Raw genomic sequence first — 19,671 nt, 5'->3', positions numbered from 1 at the left:
TCTCTAGCTCCCTCCGTTCCATTGTACATCCAGCCTGCCTCTCTCTTTGTTCCCGTTTCCAGTCAGACCTCCCTCCCCTGCAGTCCCATTCCATGTTTGAACAAGTTCTCTGAAAACTGACATCATCTTCTCTGCCTACACCGAGCCCGCGGCCCCACCGCCCCAGCTTCCCACAGCTCGCCCCCCAGGCACCCTCTGTCAGCAGGACCTGCTTCCTGGGCTTTTCAGGGTCCCTTCTGTGTATGGGCTCCTTTCAGTCTCTCTTCCACCCCTCCTCCCCCTCCACTTACACCTACCAGTGTTCTCTCCCTGGACTTTTCACCTTAGTATCGCAAGGACAACACTTAATTCTCTTAACTTTTCATCATCTTTTTTTCTTCTTCTTTCACCCAGGTGGTGAGCTTCTAGAACACCCCCCCCCCCACACACACACACCCCAAGTCTAGTGGCAGAGCCATAGTTACCAGCTGAGGAGACCGACAAATGCATTTTTTATCATCACGAAGTATTTGAGGGCCGCAGGTGGAGTATTGTTTCCTCCAAATCATTGGAAGGGTGACTGCAGCTCCCATTTGTTAATTTTTTCAGACAGGTTTTTTGTTTTGTTTTGTTTTTGTTTGTTTGTGTTGCTTTGTTTTAACCTCTAACCAACTTAAAGGCCAGAAAAAAATTGGTTTTCACCTTCAAAGGCTACATGAGGAAACAAGGAGCAAGCCAGTCCCCCTGCCCTATACCTTTAATCAGTCGCTTTTCCCACTCCCCTGGCTGTGACTCTTGAATTTTATAGTTGATATAATCCTCCCGTTTATAGCCAATTTATTTTATTTATGCATTGCAATTTAAGGAAGGACTATTTGGTGCATAGAGGGCCTCGGTTTTAATTCTTGGCTTCTATTTAAAAGGCTCACTCATGCCATTACCTTTTGTTAATTGCAAAACAAACATCCTCCCAAGACCACCCTCTATTCTGGGACCCCTTTGAGAGTCCCAGGAATTGCTAGTGTTTGGGCCACATTTACACCTCTACGTGGATCTTACAGAAAACCTCCTCGGTGCCTTTGATGGCCTAGAGGTGGTGGTAATATGCACTCAAAAATCTGTTTTAACCTAATGGTCAGCATCAGGAAACTAACTTGGTTTTAGCAGCTATTCCTAGAATTACTGGGGGAACAAAACAAAACCATGTAAATGCAGTGACATAAATGGAGATCACCATGATCTCTCCCCCACCCCCTTTCTGTAGCATGAATTCTGTTCTAACATTGGAACTGTTTACAGTAGGCATTGGAAAATCATTTTGGGGGATTGATTTCACTAACTTTTATTAAGTCACTGCCATGTGTTGGATCCTGTCGGAAGTGAATTACGTGATCTCATCTTCACAAGAAAAAGGAACATTTGAAAATCTGATCAAATTTATGGACTATTACCCAAGAAATTCTACATACAGTTTCAACGGTATGAATCTTGTACTTGCCTGTAGAATGGGGCTTATCAACCTGAGCATATCACCCCTTGATCAGCGCATCCTTACTTAGAGTGTGCTAAAACAGATGCTCACTGTGTGCCAGGTACTGAGCTATAACTAAAGATCTCTAAATAGTGGGAGGGAGGCAGCAGAATGGTTTCATATCTTAAGAAGGAATGCAGTCCAATTATTTTCTTTTTCGTATATTAAAAATTTTTTTTCATATATAAATTTTTTAAATATTTATTCATTTTTGAAAGAGAGAGAGAGGGAGAGCAAGCAGGGGGTGGGGCAGAGAGAGGGAGACACAGAAACCGAAGCAGGCTCCAGGCTCTGAGTTGTCAGCACAGAGCCTGATGCATGGGGCTTGAACTCCCAACCTGTGAGGTCATGACCTGAGCCGAAGTCAGATGCTTAACCAGCTGAGCCACCCAGGTGCCCCTGAAAAAAAAAAATTAATTCTAAAAATCAAGTTTGCAGTGATATTATGCTTTCATTTTTTAAAAAAATCAGCATATTCCCGTGACATATATCTCATTTCACATTACATCTTCCAGACTTTGTCCATTAATACATTATCAAAACGTAGAATGCTTAAGTGTACTATCTTGCTTTTTAAACTTGATCTGATTTTGTAACCATTTTCCCATGTTTGCACACATTGACCTTCATGTTTGAGGTGGAACCAAGTCTGAGCAGGTTTGGGGTAGATGGGGCAGGGTGGTGATGACTCACCTAGAAGAAGTCAGTCTGGCTTAGGAGATGTCCCTCTGTTGTTGGTTTCATGGGTGATTTCCCTTTATACATTGACACTGATAAATACGGGGAAGAATAAAGGCTCATAGCAAAGTTTATTACTTCTGGGATCAGCTCACTCCCCTCTCATGCCTGCAGGTAAAACCATACCAGATCATCTTTATTCCTGCTTTTAGGGCTTAAAAACTTCAGGAAGCAAACAATCTAGTAACCCAAGATTACTGGAGGGAAAAGAAAAAAAAAAAAAAAACTACCATAAACCTATGCTGTCCGGTACAACAGCTGGTAGCCACATGTGGCTATTTAAATTTAAATTAAACTTAAATAAAAATTTAAAATGTAGTTCCTTAGTTACATTAGTCTCCATTCAAGTGGTCAGTGGCCACGTGTGGTTAGCAGTTGCCATATTGGGTAGCACAGATAGAGGTCATTTTCATCGTTGGAGAACTTTCAACTGGACATCACTGCTCCAGACCCTATCAATTCAATAAAATGCTTTCCCCAGTATCTAACATGCTAGTTTTATATGATAGGCTCTTTGAAAGACAGAGGAGGATGGCTTTTGTTTTTCTCTTGTTTTACATGTGGTACAGTTTTGTGTAGACTTGTAATCTGTGAGTTAAGGCTCTCCAAGCACTTCCCCCAACATCAGCAGCTTATGTCAGTGTTCGTTAGCAGGGTCAATTTGACAATGAATACTTCTATTTACATGGCTACACATGTTATGTATTCTGTTCAAACACGAATGTTTCATCTTCCCGTGCCTGGCAGCCCCCTGCCCTCCTTTCCCACCTCCTCCAGAACCTTCTTTTTTCCCCATCTGCTCCCTTTCTGGCCACGGACGTTTTAGATTTTCTTTCGAGCGGAACTTTTCATCCTGCTTACTAGCCAGTCCCTTCCTGCTGCATTCTCTTTATTCTCTCCCAAACTGGGAATTTTTTCTGCATCTCTGTTGCCAGCGCAGGAAGCCCAACCTCTCCCTCACCCACAGCCTCACAACAATGTCAGTCCCTTGGTGACGTCTTCCTGGATCCCTGTGCTCCTCCCCTCTGTCTCTTAGACTGTATTGCAGTGGACTCCTAACTGGGTTATGTGCCTCTCATCGTCCCTTTCCTAAAATGCTGCCAAGAAGTTTTAAAAATATCGATCTGATTATTTCATCTCAGGATTTTTTTTTTTTTTAAAGGAAGGGGGATAGACCGTTAGTGGGTTTCCATAGTCATGGGATGAAGTTCATCCCCCTCGGATGGAACCTTGACGCCAGCATAGTCTTGCCACTGCATCTTTGCCCTCTGCCCTACTCCACTCTCCCTCTTCCAGCAACGCACTGGTATAGTCTGATGGCTCCCAAGGGTTTTATTTTCAGGGGCTAGAAAGCCAAGGCAAAACTTTTGCAGGTAGACACAGGGGATTGTCTTTTCTGTCTCTCTCTCTCTCTTGCCAAGTAAGGGTGTTAATAACCAGTCTCAACCATCTACTGTCTTTATCATCTCATTTTAAAATTTGAGGCACCTGACCCTAAGAAAAGAATGAATTCAGTACTGTGAGTATCTTAGTAAGTCGTATGGTTTTCTTTATTTGCTCCAGCATGGGTGAAAATGTAGGCATGTATTGGCCAGTGTTTTCGTGACACCGTGTACCATCCAGACAAACCTCTTGAGTCTTCACGCATTTCCTTCTAACTGCTATGCCCTGTCTTCTGAAAACCAGATCTTTCCTTTAAGCTCAGGTTTGCTTCTGCCCTACTGCCCTCACGCTTGATGACCTACCTCTCGGGAGGCTTGCAGCCCTAAAGTGTTTGGCTCACGATTCATTTTCCCTCGGATTAGAACTTATGTCCATGTGTCTTGTCTATCTCTGCAGCCCGAATGTGAGCCTTTGAGGCCTGGGGCTCTGTCTTAGAGTTCCTGGTGGTTCTCAAATCTTGAACATTAGCAGACTAATGTCTGAGAATGACCACCATCTTCTTTCAGGTTTTCACATTGATACGAAATCTTGCCCTACATCTAGGGCACAAAAACAGTATAGAACATCTTCAACAAGTTAACTCCTTGCAGAGAGAATGCACCTTTTCTGTGTACTGTCCTTAACTTTGACTTAAGTACACTGAAAGCTGCAAGAATGGGGCCTGGAAGTCAAACCCCAGGAAAACGAGGAGACCCTTTTTTTTTTTAATGTTTCTTTATTTTTGAGAGAGAAAGAGCATGCACGCAAGTGGGGGAGGGGCAGAGAGAGAGAGGGAGACACAGAATCTGAAGCAGGCTCCAGGCTCTGAACTGTCAGCACAGAGCCCGATATGGGGCTCGAACCCACGAATCACGAGATCATGACCTGAGCCGAAGTCAGATGCTTAACCGACTAAGCCACCCAGGTGCCCTGAGACCCATTTTTTAAAAATGAAACCTGTCTGGTAGCTGAAGCCATCGAAATGACAAGTACAGAGACACTGTGATCGTTCTGAGCCTGGCAACTTTGAATGGATTACTGTGTCCCTTTGTTTTCTCTTTCTCCAAACTGGAAAAAAAAAAAAAAAAACATTTGCCTAATGTGAATAATAGCATTTGACTATAAATTTGGGTTGTACAGGACACATGACTCATACCAGGAGCATGGTACTTTAAAGATCTTCATGTAAGATAGAACTGGAATTACTTTGCATATCTGTCTTCCAGACTGGATTCCCCTTAGAAGAATCTCGGCTGGTAGGGTTAAAAAAAAAAAAAAAAAAAAAAAGTTATCACAATTAGTAGTTTCTTGTGGGTGAAGCCTTAAAAGGATTATTCTTGCCTTGGCCAATGCATAACATTAGGGGTTAATTCCAAGTAATCAAAAGACAGTGGGGTTTTTTCCCTACATCTCTGTCTTTCCTGCAAACAGCAGTTTTACTATAGTCAGGTAGCAAACTGTTGTATAATCTCTCTCTCTCTCCCTCCCATCCACCCTGTTTTCTCTCCCTGCCATCCACCCCCACCCCCACCCCCACACCCCAGCCCTTAGGAAAACTCTGTTTCCAGATTGGGAACATGCCAGGATGTCACTGGCCTCTAATAGAGTTTATGGAAAAGTGTCAGTTACAATTCCAAATCTGTTAAGTAACCGGGGCCACTCTCTTGAGGTATATTTTGACTTCTGCGTCCTAGTTGTGGGGCCGGCAGAGTATGAAATTGGGTTTGTGTGAACATGTGTGTGCCTGGGTGTAGTGGACTACGTTTTCTTTCCAGAATCATAATGAAGCATCTTAAAGGGCTCTGAGAACGTTTCCTCAGGCATATTCAGTGAGCACGGTAGATGCCGTTGTTTCGCAAGTTTTTGCTTTTCTTTGTCTGTACCAGTTGTTCTGACTTCATGGCTGGGAGGAAATTGAGGACGTTGAAGAGTGCCTGCTGTTTGGCTTGTGGTGCCGAACCGGTTAGCTAGCTCCTGTTCTCAGATGGGCCAACCACAGGGCCAAGCCCCACAGCGGTGGGAGAGGGGACACGCAGAATGCAACCTCCTGGATTTTGCATGGGGATAGCGAGGCTGATCTGGTCTGCACACTCTTGTGTATTGTCTGGGCCTTGTAAAGGGAGATCCTAAAAATACCAGCCCCATCTTAGAGTGATGGCATAGAAATTTGTGTTGCGAATTTAATGTACAGCCTGGCTTCTGTCGCTCATTTGCCACCGTAACTCTCCACGGCCTTGCTTACTGTCGTCGCACCACCGTGTTCCCCGCTCCTCCCCCAGGCCTCTTACCTCAGAGATTCTGAGGAGCTAAGGGGTACTTAGGCAAGGAAGTTTTTCTTTGTCTTTTCTTTTCTTTTTTTTTTTTTAGTTGACTTTGTAAAGATTTTCTCTATACTCCAGAAACTCTGGTGGGCTGTTTTGAACATCTGATCTTATCATCCTCTAAACCCATTAACCTCACATATGCTGGTGTGAGGCCAAGAGAATGAACTCCTGGTCTTGAATGGCAGGGAGGCAGTGTCCTCTGTACTCTGGTGGGTGAATTCCTTCTGGTTCCCATAAGTGGCACACAGCCCCACAACTGCCTTGATCTGCTATGAAATGGGACTTTGCTGCCATTGCCAATCCTGGATGTTCACAGGGATGTTCATAGTGTTCAGCAGCAGGTGAAAGTCCTTTTGAGCCCGGACCTAGGCATCCCAGCAGAGTTGAGTCGCATACACAGAGTTAAGCCTGGAAGGACATCAGAGGTCATGGCCTGCCTTCTACACACGAAGGATCCAGTGTATTCCAGGCTTATGCAAGGAAGCACATGACATACAGATTGCTCTGGGTTCCAGTGGCTCAAGAATGGTATTAAATGCCACTGCATTATTATGATAATGACAGTGTTAACTCAGAGTTTAACTTGAGCTACCCTAAGTAACTTCTGGGGCTTCCGTACTTTGATGAAGTCAGCTCATATTTGCTGCCGACAAAAGGCAACTACATACGTGAGCCTGGAAAGTGAGTCCTCTTTCTTGGAAGCATCAAGCTGCTCCCACACGGAGGGACAGGGAGTCCTGGTACATTGGACTTGGAGGCTTTTAAAGTTGGAGCTGAAATGGATGCTGGGTAGGTGTTGCTCAGGCATTGTTCCAAGGTTCTGGAGGCCAGTAATACTTTAAACAAGTCAAACAGCCCCTCGAAGGGAGCTGCAGGAAATCCAGTCCTTGGCCTCATGTTGTTGCATGGTCAGCGGGAGATAAAAGGACAGACTGTTGGAGGCGAGGCCCCTCCTATCACTGGATGGCAAACTGTTAAGGGAAGATAAAAGGAAAAGAGTAGGGATGTTCTTTTTGAACAACGCGAGGGTGCCTTTATCACAGGCATTCAAGTAAAATGAAGGGGGTGAGCCAGAGAGCGTCAGCTTTATGATTGCAAGCGGGCTGAAGAACTCTGAGAAGCAGGACGTGGTTTCACAGCATCCTAAAACCATTTTGTGTCAGAATATTAGTGGAGGCCAGTCTTTTTTCAACTGATATCCCCATTTGCCTGGGGACATTTGTATTACATACTGCTTAAGTTAAATGGGCCTGAGCCGGGCCCTCTAAACTTTGTGCTCCAGAAGTTTTCCCTGCAGGGGTGTCTGACCCCTGGAGACCCGGTGGAAGCATCAGACCGTCCTTGGGCCGAGCAGAAGAGCCCCGCACGGCTGTGTGTTCCCTGTGCTGCTGGCGAGGCGCACAGGCCAGCGCCGTTTGCTTTCTCAGTGACGTGTCTCCTCTTAGGCTCACTTCTGGTGCTGGCCCAATGCTCACTCAACTGGTGATCTCCCCTTTGAGATCGTCCTTTCTGTTCTTTGTCACTTAGGAAAGAAGTCTAGGGACTTGCAAAAGGTTCTTAAGGGTCAGGGTGGGGCTTTTAGTGTGAACCCACACTGAGGAGCCTGGGCCTGGCCAGTGCCCTGTGGGTGCTCAGTCACACAGAGACGAGCCGCGTGCTTTGGGCAACTCTATCCTTGTTTCGGACCCTGCTGGGCTGTTGAGAGCCGGGCCCTTTGTGTTGGTGCCACAGCAGCGCAATTAGACACCCTCCGGAGTCCAGGAGTGCAGTTGTCGGGAACTAATCACCCTCCTGGCGGGTCAGGGCAGAAACAGCCAGGAGGGCCCGTATGCCTCAGACTTCCTCCAGGACTGTGCTAATCTCCCTTCCTTCCGAGGTGCCTCTCTGTTGGTTGGCTCCTTAGTGCTGGGGCTGGGGGACCGGCCCCACTTGGCACCTTCCTCCCCAGTGCCTCATCCTGCCCTGGAAATAAGCTTTTGGTTTGGGCTCAGTGGACTTTAAGAAAAACCATGTGCTTGCTAATGTTTTTGATTGGTCGACTTGTGATAAACACTTATCAGCCTCTTATATCTCAGAGTATTTGTTTTTCTTCATAATTTCTTAGAGGCAAAACAGAGGGGGAAAGGTCACCCATTAGAGGGCATAGAGGGCAGGCCCACAGAGCTCCTGATAGTTTGGGCACGGTTGCTTCACCCAGCAGTCATTCTCAGCTGACGGTTTGTAATGTCTGATCACCCACTGTGAAATTTTGACCACAGCTGACCACTTTTCCAATGGGCAAGGGAAGAAGTGATCTCCTCCCTCTGCCTTCTCTGAGCTGTTAGGGTGGGTAGAAGCAGTTCGAACAACACTTTCTGTCTCCCATGAACTAATTTGGGTTTTATAAGGGGTGTCGTCTTGAAATGGCCCTAAATCCTGGGAATTTGAAGCCCCGGTCCCTGATTAATCACCTGCCCTAGGAATCCTTAGCTTGCATCCAGCCCCTCAGCAGGGAAAAGTGGAGAATCCTGTTCCTGCAGCCCCTTTCCCCAAGCATGTCAGAAAGGCCAGCCCTACACCTCATGGCCTGTTTAAGAGTTGCAGGATATTGCCTAAAACCCTTCTGCAAACGGCCGCTGAACTTTACTCCAGCCTCTCCTCCTCCGAGCTGTAATGTGACTGAAGGCAGCCAGACCCACTTCAGAGGAGAGTCTGGGAGTGACTGGGTGTCGGCTGCAGGACACTCAGGTTCCACAGCTGGGAGGGAAGAGGTGCTCAAGAAGGAAGAGCCAGCCCATCCCGGCAGGAGCCCGCAGCGCCAGCCTGCTTGATTAAGCAAATGCGAAGTTCCCCGGGATTTGTGTCAGACGCAGACTGAAGCTGGAGGGGTTTTATTTCCTGCTCTCCGTGTGACGTTGGCAGTGGCTCCTCTACCCCTCGCTGCTAACGGGATTGCGTTTGTGATGAATTATATCTCCTTGTTCAACATGGGGGCTGGAATGGAAATTTTTCAAGATCCCCCAACTGACCCCTGCCCTCCAAGCATTGGTGGTGCAGGAGGTGAGGCCCACGGATGAATCTAGGAGTTGGGGAGACTTGGCCCAGGGGCTAAATGAACTGGAATGTGAGGAGGTAAAGGGCATAACATAGATAGCTGGCATTGGTGGGCGCTGTACTGCCTGTTAAGTGTCTTAGTAGATACTCCTTTGACTGATCCTGGTTTTGTGAGAGCAGTATTACTAGCTTCATTTTCCAGATGCGGGCTGAGGCTCAGAGACTTAAAGTCTCTCCATTGGTGGCAAGCTGAGCTTCCAGTCCAAGACATCTTGCGCTCTTGATGCTCTGCTACTGTAATGTATTCTCCTCGTTCCTGCTTCTGGATCTTACAGGATTAGGGAGAAGGGACGGCCCTCTTCGAGGTACAGAATCTGAAAGTCAAAAGGAGGATCTAAATAATTTGGTCTCTCACCCTCTGCAAAACTGAGCTGTGGTGACTCTGCCTCTGCTTGAATACTTCCAGGGACAGCAAGCTCATGACTATGTTTCTTGGGGCCTCATTCCATCCGTGAGCAGCTCTGGTTGTTCAAGCCTCTTGTAAAAGGATTGTGGGGTCCCAGACCTGCTTCCTGGTGCCTCCCACCCAGATGTTGTTCCTGCCGTGGTGAACACATGAGAGGAGTGTGCCCCCTTTTCCAGAATATCTCCGGTTCCTTCAGCCATTTCTTGGTTTCCCCGACTTGGTTTCCCAGTCCTATAGCTTGCTAATGGCCCTTCTCTGAATGGTTTTTCCATGATCATCTTTGGTGCAGAGGAAGGTACCAGAGAATTTTGGAGTCCGACAACCCCAGGCTAGAATCCCGGCCCTGCCCCTCTAGGAGCTGCTTAATAGCCAGCCAGATAACCTCATCATTGCCTTGTAAGGTTTGGGGAAGGATTAAATATCCTCCCCAAGTGTGTGTGTGTGTGAAGTACCTCACACACTTTCCAGCCCGGAGTTTATGTCACAAATAGTTAATGCCCCCTAGTTATTGGGGAAGGAGGTACTCTGGAAGACGTGTAATTGGATCTACACCAGACTTCTGATTTAAATCCTGTTTGCTCTTATGGCAGTGTTCTTCTTTCTTTAAATTACTCAGCCAAGGTGTGATGTGGAGGCCTCTCCCCACCCTTTCCTGATAAGCCAGCAGAGCAGATCTTAGGGTGGGGAGGGTGGGGGCTTCTAAATTCAGTTTCCTGCAGGGTGGGGGAGACATCTTCTGCCTTAGCCCAGGAAAGCCTGCCCTGCCCTGAGGGTAGGTGCCGGTACCCAGTGGGTCATCTGACCCTCTGCCCGGCTGGAGTGCTCCCTCAGTTAGGGCCTCCTGGCAGCCCGCCTCTTCTCTTCACCTGCTTCCTCAGGCAGAGTAGGGAGTCCTACACAGTTCTGCTAAGTTGGGCAAGATGGTGATGAAATACCAGATCCTGGTGGCCAGTTTAGGAGAAAAGACTAGCTCACCTGGAGAGAGGGAGAGGGCCACGCTCGGTGGGCCACCGAGCCACCCTCCTCCCCCGCAAAAGGCCAGGGATCTGGGTAACAAATGGCTGCCATGTGGCAGCTGTGACGGCTTCGCGAGTCTGGCAGTAGTTAGATCCTGTCAGTAAGACGTGCTCCCGGGAGAAGAGCTGCAAGGAGTGGAGTCAGCTTCTTCACAGGCTAATTTACTGACAAAAGCTTATAAGCCGGACTTTGCCCCATTTCCCCCCTCTGAACAAGCCAGCTTCACTGTGGAGAGAGAGGTACGGGAGGAAGAGTGGGGTACCACGGGTGGTTTTATCTAGCACATACCAGAAAACCTCCCCATCTTCCCAGCAGTTTGTATTTAAATAGTAAATTTGATCTGACTCACGTAGTTAAGTTTGGTAAGCAAGAACCCTGTCTTCCAAGTCAACACTTGCCTCTCTGCTGAAATTGTATGTAATGTAACAATCAAAATGTCCAAGTGATTTTTAGTTTTAAAAGAGAAACTGCTTCCAGCATGGAACCCATCACTCTCCCCGAAGCCGAAGCCGCTCCTTCCCCACACGCTTTACTGAATATTAAAATGTTCCTGTACCTGAGGACAGTATTCCTTGTGAAAAGTCAGCAGCTTGTGGCATTGCCAGTATCCACGGGGGCACCTGAAACCTGATCAGTAAAGGGCAGCCGCTCTAGGCTGCAGGAATGATCTCTTGGATTTTTCCTTCCCCTTCCGAGGGGAAGAGACATTAAGAGACAAACTGCAGGAGACCATGAGCTAGTTCTGAAGCTGTTATGGTTCTTTAGGATTGCCTTCCCTCAGAGTTCTCCTCCCCGACTGTTCCTTCTCTCCTGCCCCTTGTGTCCCTTGCTGCCAGGAGCAGCAGAGAAATTGTGGGGGGAGGGTGCCGTGAGGGGGTCCGGGACCACCAGAAATCCCGGCTGCAGCTTCAACTGTGGAGAACATCCTCCAGTACCCTTTCTGTGAGTGACAGCTTGGCCCGTGCTTTCTGGAGAGATGACTTCGAGGGCCCAGAGCTTCACAGAGGCCAGGCTGAGTGGTTTTGCTTCCCGCACACTAGGCCAGCCCTGCCCTGTCTGAAGTTCACATCTGACGTGTCCCTGTTCCTGAGCAGCTAAAATAGGCCCTGCATATTTAATCCCTCCCACACATATACTTTCCTTCCTTCCTTTTTCTTTCTTTCGTTCGTTCGTTCATTAGTTCGTTCGTTTGTTCATTCATTCATTCATAGTGGTGAATACAGCTGAAGTTAAAACTGAGATCTGTCTCCAGTGCCTTGATTTTTGCTCTGGGGCTATGCTAAAACAGTGGCTTCTCCCAAATCTTCACAGAAAGAAAGTTTCCCAGGGAGATCCTTCGTTTTATGTCCCCCCTCTTCCAGAATTCTACGTAAAGTTGAATGCTAGTTTTCAAGGCTGCATCTGAACCCCCCAAGAGCTAACATACAGGTTACAGGATCCATCCCTGGAGGTATTTCTGACATAGTCGTTCTGGCGTGGGGCCCAAGCACCTGTGTTTCTTTCTTCCTTTTGGTCTTATTGCAGTATCCTTGACACACAGCACTGGGTAAGTTTAAGGTGCACAGTGTAATGACCTGATTTTGCATATATTGAGAATCTGCATTTCTAGCAAAGGTCCGGGATGCCGTTGCATGAGGACTACACTTTGGGGTGGCCGGTGCTGGAGGTTTAGTGGTAGTTAACTTCTCACTGACTGGATGAGGCCGAGATTTCCTTCACGTGGTATTCACTTCATTTTTGATCTGTGCGGTTCTGTCCGCTCCCTCTCCCAACCGTCTGTGTTCCTCTTCTCTGGCCCCCTCCCTGCCCTGCTACTTCCCCGCCACAGACACCTTGTTGGAACCCCAGGACCTGAAAGTGTAGACTTCCCCGTCAGAATTCCTCTCGCTCCAGGCCTGCATTCCATTTGCACGGAAGCAGGAGTGACCCAGAGGATACAGATTGCCTCTGAGCTCACATCGCTGGATCAGTTGGATCCAGCCACTTGGACAGACTGGGCTATTTGGGATTTCAGGCAGAGGCTGGTGGCTTCCTTCCAGTTTCCTTCTCCTTCTAGAACACAAGGGTGTAGAATGTGGAGGTCCCCCCACCCCCATCCCTTTGCACAGCAAGGGCAGTGGTGAGTGCTTGCAGACCCTTACCCCATGTGGTGAACTTTTCAATCAGAGGTGGAAGTCCAGTCGTGCGTCCTCAGAGAGTGGAAGGCAGAGGTGAAGGTGTAAGGTGAGAGCTCCTTGCCCTCCCTAGAAATAGGCAAAAGTGGGAGGCCAGGTGCTGAGCCATCTGGAAGGGCAGAAATGCCTCAGAATATGATTGGGACAAGTCAGAGAATGTGTATCTATTCTCTCAAGCCCTGTGCCAGGAATTGCAAATTTTGTCTAAAAGAAGCTTAGTGGAGTTTAGAAACTAGATTTGCCTTGCTCTACCAGCATGATCTTAGGGGCAGTTGCTTAACCCCCTACACCTTAGTGTGCTCATCTGTACAGTGGAACCAGTACTCCTCTGTGTTGCTGAGAGGATTAAATGAGATACTGCACTTAGTGTGTGGCAAGTAGTGTTCAAAACTCATTAGCTGGTGTCATCATCATTAGTAGTATTAGTATTAATATTGCAGAGTTTTATAATAAAAACCATCGGGGGTTCCCCCAGAGGGAATGAGGGAAGCTTCGTGTGGAAGGTGGCCCCTGCAGGATTGGATTCGAGGAGACATACGTTCTGGAGGAAGAAACTGAATGGAGAGGTAATCATGGAGACTGGGCAAGAAGGCTAGAAGGTAAACTAAGGCCAGAGCCTGGAGAGCTTTGAGTGGCAGGTCAGAAAGTCTGACCACTTCCCACATATATGGTCCTGGGACCTGGGGTACTGCCCTGCCCCCTCCTCCTGACTTTCCTCTCCTAAACTTGGGCTTTGCCAAGCGGTGCATTCTCCACCGCCCACCCCGTCTCCTCACGCAGTGGGGTGAAGATCCAGAACTGGCAGGTGCAGCCCACGGTGCCCAGTTGTGCCCAGTCTGCTGGAGTGCTCTGTGCCACACTCCAAGGCTTCGTTTGACCAAAGCCCATGCCAGCGAGGGGGCAGGGTGGCCTGCCTGGGTTGCCGCCCTCTCCAAGGCACAGACTGAGCCCTACGCCAAGAAACACATCAACTTCCTGGAACTCAGAGCCGTCATCACAGCTGTGAGCTTTCAGAGCACACGCGAGGCTGTCCTGGTTAGAGGAGACCGTCTTGTCCCTAGGCTTGCAGGCCAAGGAGAACGGGCATTGCTGTGGTGCGACATCCAGCCTGGTCTGGTTTTGTCTCCAGCCTAGCTCAGATGGAGGAAAGAATGTTTCCTTCCTGATGGAGCCCATCCTAAGAGAGACGTCCTCGCTGCTTATAGAGCTCCCTTAGAAGCCAGAGCATTTTAGTATCTGAACTCCTTTTCACTCAGACTCTTTGAGACTCTCCTGGGTTGGCCCCACCCGGCCAGCTAGACCGTCCACTAGGCTGTTCCAGTCCACAGATCAACCATCTCAAGTATTGTGGTCCTCTGTAGGCTCAGCGCTGTCCGTGGGCCTCTACTGTCATCCTAGGCATCTAACTTACCCCATCTGTCCTGCGGGCCTTAGGACAGATTGTAGATTTCACTGAAGAATCCTCTGGGTTTTCAGAAGCTGAGAAGCTTTGTTTCTAGACCATCTTCCCTTTTATCTTTCATCTCCTGCTTGCTATCTCTGTTGGACCTGGAGACAGACTCCTTAATCTTTTCTTTCTGGCTTTACATAGCATTGTCCCTTATCTGCTCAGGGGCTGGGGCTTGGGGGCTGGCCTTCCCTGCCCCCTCATCATCACAGATGGACCTCTGCCCACTCCAAGACATCTTGCTTCCATTGGATCTAGGCAGAGCCCGTGTGGGAATGCAAATCCAGAAATTCAGCATCCTCCCTTGGGAGGCCCCGAGACCACCCCTCTAAATTCCCAGCCTGTGCTGCAGTCACTTACCCCTGCGGGAATCACCTTCTAGAACAGAACCTCTCCTCACTAGGTCTTTTTTTCCCTTTTTGCTTCTTCTTCTTTTTTTTTTTTTTTTTTTTTTCCCGCTTTCCCTGAGGCGATGGTGATAGAGGTAAGGGGTATCTTGAATGTTCTTCCAAGAACTGTCCCGTACTTTTCCACTCGCTGAGTTCTGTGAATCCCTCAGGCCTGGTGGAACCCCAGACAAACAGGGTAGTGACTCTTGTTACTCAGCTAGAATTGCAAGACATTCTAAATATTCAAATCCTTTACATCCAAGATCAGAGGATGAAAGTTTCAGGGTCAAGTGTGTTGGGGTTGGCCCTCTCCCACCTTGGTTCCCGGTGTGTATTGAGATTACTCAGTGGACTTTTTAACAGTATCTTTTTTAAATGAGGGAGGGAGGGAGTTCAAATTTTAATGAGAGTCTTAGTTATTATATTCTGAAAGTTTAAATTGCAGAGACTCATCTCTCTGATGTGTGTTTTTAACAATTATATATGGAACTGTAATTCACTTATTTGGAGATCGTGGTAGTTTCAAAAACAAAACAAAAAAACAAAAAACCATGGAGGTATTCCTCTTCAGACTTTCTTCCTAATAAAAGTTGCCACGAATGAAGAAATGAATAATAACAGGGAAATTTGGCTTGGTTTTTTTTTTTTGTTTTGCGTGTTTTTTTTTTTTCTTCCACAGTGTTTCATTTCGCCCCTAGGCATCTTTAAGTTTGGGTGGGGATGATCTGAAAAGACGTTTTGTTTGTGCATTTCTAAAACCTCATGGGCATTTTAATAAACTTGACTTGATTCAGAGTTTAAAGGAAGGTGGGTTAGATGTCAACTAAAACCAGGATTCTTATCCTGCTTATCCTCAGATGAGTGTCTGGGGCCCCTGAACTCTTGATGCGGAAGGGAAATGTCGACTGTAGAGTACGTGCACTTTCCTGTGGGAAGGTCCATAACTTTTATCACACCCTTCAGGAGGTTCTCATCCCCCAAAACCATTGAGAATTATTGGGGTAGTAAGAAGGATTCCTCGAGACTTACAGGGCCTCTGTCCCATTCAGGGGCTGTCCCTACAGTTACTCCTTATTTCTTGATACTTTCTTCAGAATCCAAAGAACTTTTCAAAAGAGAAGGGGGCAAAGAGAAAAGATGGAGAATCGAAGCAGTGAGGTGGAGGGAGAGTGTTTGTGGCCTCAGGAGCTTCTTGTCATGGGTCGGTGGCCCTTTCTTGCCCCAGCTGACCAGTCCTGCAGGGGGCTTGCCCGCCCTAGGTGCTCAGGAACTACAAAGTGAGGAACATTCAAGGTGATAACTAGGCGTGTGACAGGATCGAGCACCTTTCTCCAGACACTCCGAAAAGGGGGATACGAATGAAAAGGTGGGCCACGCCAGGGTTTCTCGGCAGGGCTTGATTTATGTCTTTCTTGATCTTCTCCGTTTAGCTGCGGGAAGCCGTTTCCAGAAACCAAGAGAATGTGGCTGAAGGCTGCAGCTCTGGAAATCCTGCATTCCTTTGCTCGCTGACTTTGTAGAGGGCCAACTTGCTCCCAGGGAAGGGACTTGAGGCCCCTGCACCCCAGAGCAGACTCGCTCAGACTCCCCGAGGAGCCTGTGTCATTTGAAAAGCTTTCTGTATACCCCCTACCGAAAGGAGAAGATACGTGTTTGGTCCTATCTGAACCGTCATGGACACTTCCCCCATCACTCAGGAGAAGATGCTCTAATCTGTCCTTTACATTAAGAGACTGTTTGGTTCCATGGTGTTTACTCTCTTCAGCTGTCCTCTTTCCACTCTGCTGCTGATAGCACTTAGTGCTGTCTTGTTCTCCTCTGCCCTTGAAGCTGGCAGCATCAGCATCTGCTCTTAATATGCCCCTAAATGCCCAGAGCTCTGCCTGGGCCAGTGGTCCCAGCTGCCCTCATGTGATATGGCTCCTGACCTGCTGGGGCGTGCTAGGGGGTTCTTGCCTGTCCAAGGCACTCTCGACTCCGGTGGATGCTAGCGGGTAGCTCTGGGCGGAATCAGCCTCGGAGCCGGAAGGAAGCTTGCTTCTGCGTGCAGGCGGGGATGGGAAATGTTCTGTTGCCCTTAACTTGTGCTCTCCCGGATCCCCGGGAAAAGAGATCCGGACACAGGATCGTTTCTGCCTGGTCTTGACTCCCTCTTCATGCCACCTTTTCTCATTTTTGCAGGCTGCTCCGACTCTGTACTCCAGAAGTGGTGGCTTTGAGGTGTGACCCTGCCCACGCCTGGGCCAGCGTCTGTTCCTCGGTAAGGAGGGCCAGCTTGATAAGACGAAGAAAACAGGTCAGTTACACTTTATGGACTCCACTTGAGGCCCAGTAATTTCCAGTGTTGAGTCTTCCTTTCCCTCCCCCTCCCCCCCCACATTCCCTATGGGTTGCCCTTTTTCTTCCCAAGGTCCTCCTGAGGCTTTGACGCAAAACCACAATGAAATTGTAACTCTGAGTTGTGAGCTCTTCTGATCCAGTGGGCCTGAAGTGTGGGATGAGAAACCTCAGAGGGTACCGGGTATTGGTCTCACAGGAAGGAGTGCTTCAGACAGCAGAGCCCTGCTTCTCCCTCCCCGCCGCCCCCTGTCACCCAAATTCAGGCAGTTTGTGTTAAAAACTGGAATGCCAGGCCAGTCCACTTGGCCATGTGCATGAAGATGATGACTTCTTTTCTTATCTGTGATTTGGGAACTCCATCTGGGTTCCCAGCTCTCTCTGGTTCCAGTTGGAAGACATTGCCTTAGAATGGGGTTAGTGATTTTTAATTTGTTCATTGTTAAGATTTTATTGGTGGTGGTTATTTGCAGTGTTAGGGCTGATGTGGAGGGTGGCGTCAGGGAGCAAAGGAAAGAATGAAAATATTGAGACTATTAATATCTGTAAAGAAAAAAATGTGCTTTGTAAATGGACTTCAAGCTGTTCAACTTCTCTTTCATCGCTGAGATCAAATCTCAGAAGGTTTAGGTTTGTTAGTTTGGGTTATTACCCCAGTATAGCCCAACGTCAGGTATAGGTAGGTAGAACTCACTAATAATCCTGGCCGACTGGCCTCTGGGTAAATTAGCGCATAGATGTGCCTTAATGCTAAGGTGGATTTTTTTTTTCCCCCATAACCTGGAACAGTGAGCTACCTTATTTTATGCCAGGACCTCTCCCTTCTTCCCTGCTGCATCCTTTCAAAGGGAGTACTCAAGTATAAGATGCAGGAGCACACTGGAGTAAAAACCTGTGCTGGGTGTGTAAGGCTGGTTTGTGTTGCTTCTGAAACAGCAATTGAGGGATGAGTCCAATGACGGTGCTCTTCTTTTCAAACAGTGTAGCTGGGGGGTTCATTTTACTAATTGCACTTTCCAGATTGAGACGAGAAGAGTCTCTATTAAAAAAATAACATTGCTGGGGCACCTGGCTGGCTCAGTTGGTTAAGTGTCCGACTCTCTGATTTTTGGCTCAGGTCATGATCTCACAGTTCATGGGTTTGAGTCCCATGTCGGGCTCTGCACTGAGGGTGAGGAGTCCGCTTGGGATTCTTTCTTTTTTTCTCTCTCTCTGCCCCTCCCCTGCTCGCACTGTCCCTCCCTCCCTCCCTCTCTCTCTCTCTCTCTCTCTTTCTCAAAATAAATAAATAAACTTTAAAAAATTTATTGAAAAATATATACATATTGCTACTTACATTTAAACTAGGTAAAGGAAGTAAACACAGGTGATCTTGGTGTCATCACTGAGTAGTGTCAACGCTTTACACTTTATCCCAGAAAAGGAAATAAATGTAGCAAATGTCTTCCTGCCCAGTCAAAATGGGAAATAACAAGTTTGTGTGGCTTTTTTCTTTTCCAGTTGGAATAAGCCTTTGCAACATTCAGCCCTTATGTTGGTTAGTGTAGTGACAATGGCTAGGTATTGTGTATTTAAGACACTTAGGGAGTTTGTAAGAATGTATATTGGATGTTATAATGACTGTAACAAAAATTATCCCTAGTAATCTGGCTCTGTAACATGAATGTATTTTTGTTACTTCTCATGTTGTCCGTTTCTCTCCTCTCCATTTTCTCAGTGAATCGAATGTAATTTTTACAACTTATAAAATTCTACGTTTAGTCCTAGAGGTGTTTACTCTAACCTGTTCCCAGATTTCCATAAATTCTACCACATTTTCTTTTTTTCCTAGTATCAGGACACAAGCAAGATTACCTTCTAAACTCCTCCTATGAATCAGAAAGGTTAACTTGCTTTTTACTGACATAACATAATTACAAAAAACAGTTTCTGGCCAGTTATTTTATAATTTACTATATATTACAACTATGGGGGAGGGGTTTTAGTATCAAAGGTATCCACATATTTGAATCAAACAGATGATTGTCTGCTGATTGATTGCAACACCTCTAGGAACCAATGGTGCTTTTAGAGATGCAGGTGTGCCTGTGTATGTATGCCCACTTACATGTGTATGTTTGTGTCTCGTGGTTTTCCCAAGAGAGAGAAATCTCCCAAATAAATTTTCAAAGACCGTTAAAATAGGAAGTTTGAAGCACAGTTTTGAATGGTCTTCTGATGGCGAAACCACAGAAGGACTGCAGTTTGGCCTTTGCTTTAATTTTGGACATAGCTCTTCTCTCTTTATAGGAAAGATGTGCGGGCTAAGACGAGGTGTATTGTCTCGAGTTGCATGTTTCTGCAGTTAGTCCTTTTCATCCCCATTTGGAAATCCGTTAAGTCCATATCTTCAAAATGGCTGCCCACAAGGAAGGCACGTTTTGTCTTTTGGCTGGAAAAGTACCGTCCCTGAGATTCTCTTTGGCTCTTTTGCTAAGGTTTTAGCTTGAGACTTCTGAGCTGACAACAACGTGGCTTAATAAAGTTATGTCCCCAGGCCCTTCCTGCTCTGCTTGCTGCTGGCTGCATTGGTAGCTCTGGGTGTTACCGTTTGTCATATCCTAGGTCATGTCCCCTCAAGTTGGAGGAGGAAACCACAAGAAATCATGTTCTTTCTGGTGGTGTTCCTGAGCATTCACTTGGCTGCCGAGATGATGAGCTTGATCTTTGACTACAAGTCCAGTAGAGGACATGTGGAATTTATCAAGGCACAGTTAATATAGGTCAGTATAGGATCGGAGGCTTACTGGCAGGGCTTTGGCTCTAGATAAAATG

General features: G+C 47.2%; 1 protein-coding gene across 7 annotated transcripts in view; it reads left to right on the top strand.

Annotated features, from left to right (window-relative positions):
* Nucleotides 1-19,671, top strand: part of RREB1 (ras responsive element binding protein 1) — a 182,769-nt gene that overhangs the window by 94,162 nt on the left and 68,936 nt on the right. For all 7 annotated transcript variants that reach the window (XM_060614871.2, XM_060614874.2, XM_060614875.2 and 4 more), the window contains exon 2: nucleotides 16,702-16,816. The gene's annotated coding sequence lies outside the window, so the exon portion shown is untranslated. The remainder of the gene's footprint in view (nucleotides 1-16,701; nucleotides 16,817-19,671) is intronic.

This window comes from Panthera onca, chromosome B2 (assembly GCF_046562875.1).
Source record: "Panthera onca isolate mPanOnc1 chromosome B2, mPanOnc1 haplotype 2, whole genome shotgun sequence".
Lineage (NCBI taxonomy): Eukaryota > Metazoa > Chordata > Mammalia > Carnivora > Felidae > Panthera > Panthera onca.
This window is presented reverse-complemented; position numbering and strand designations above follow the sequence as displayed.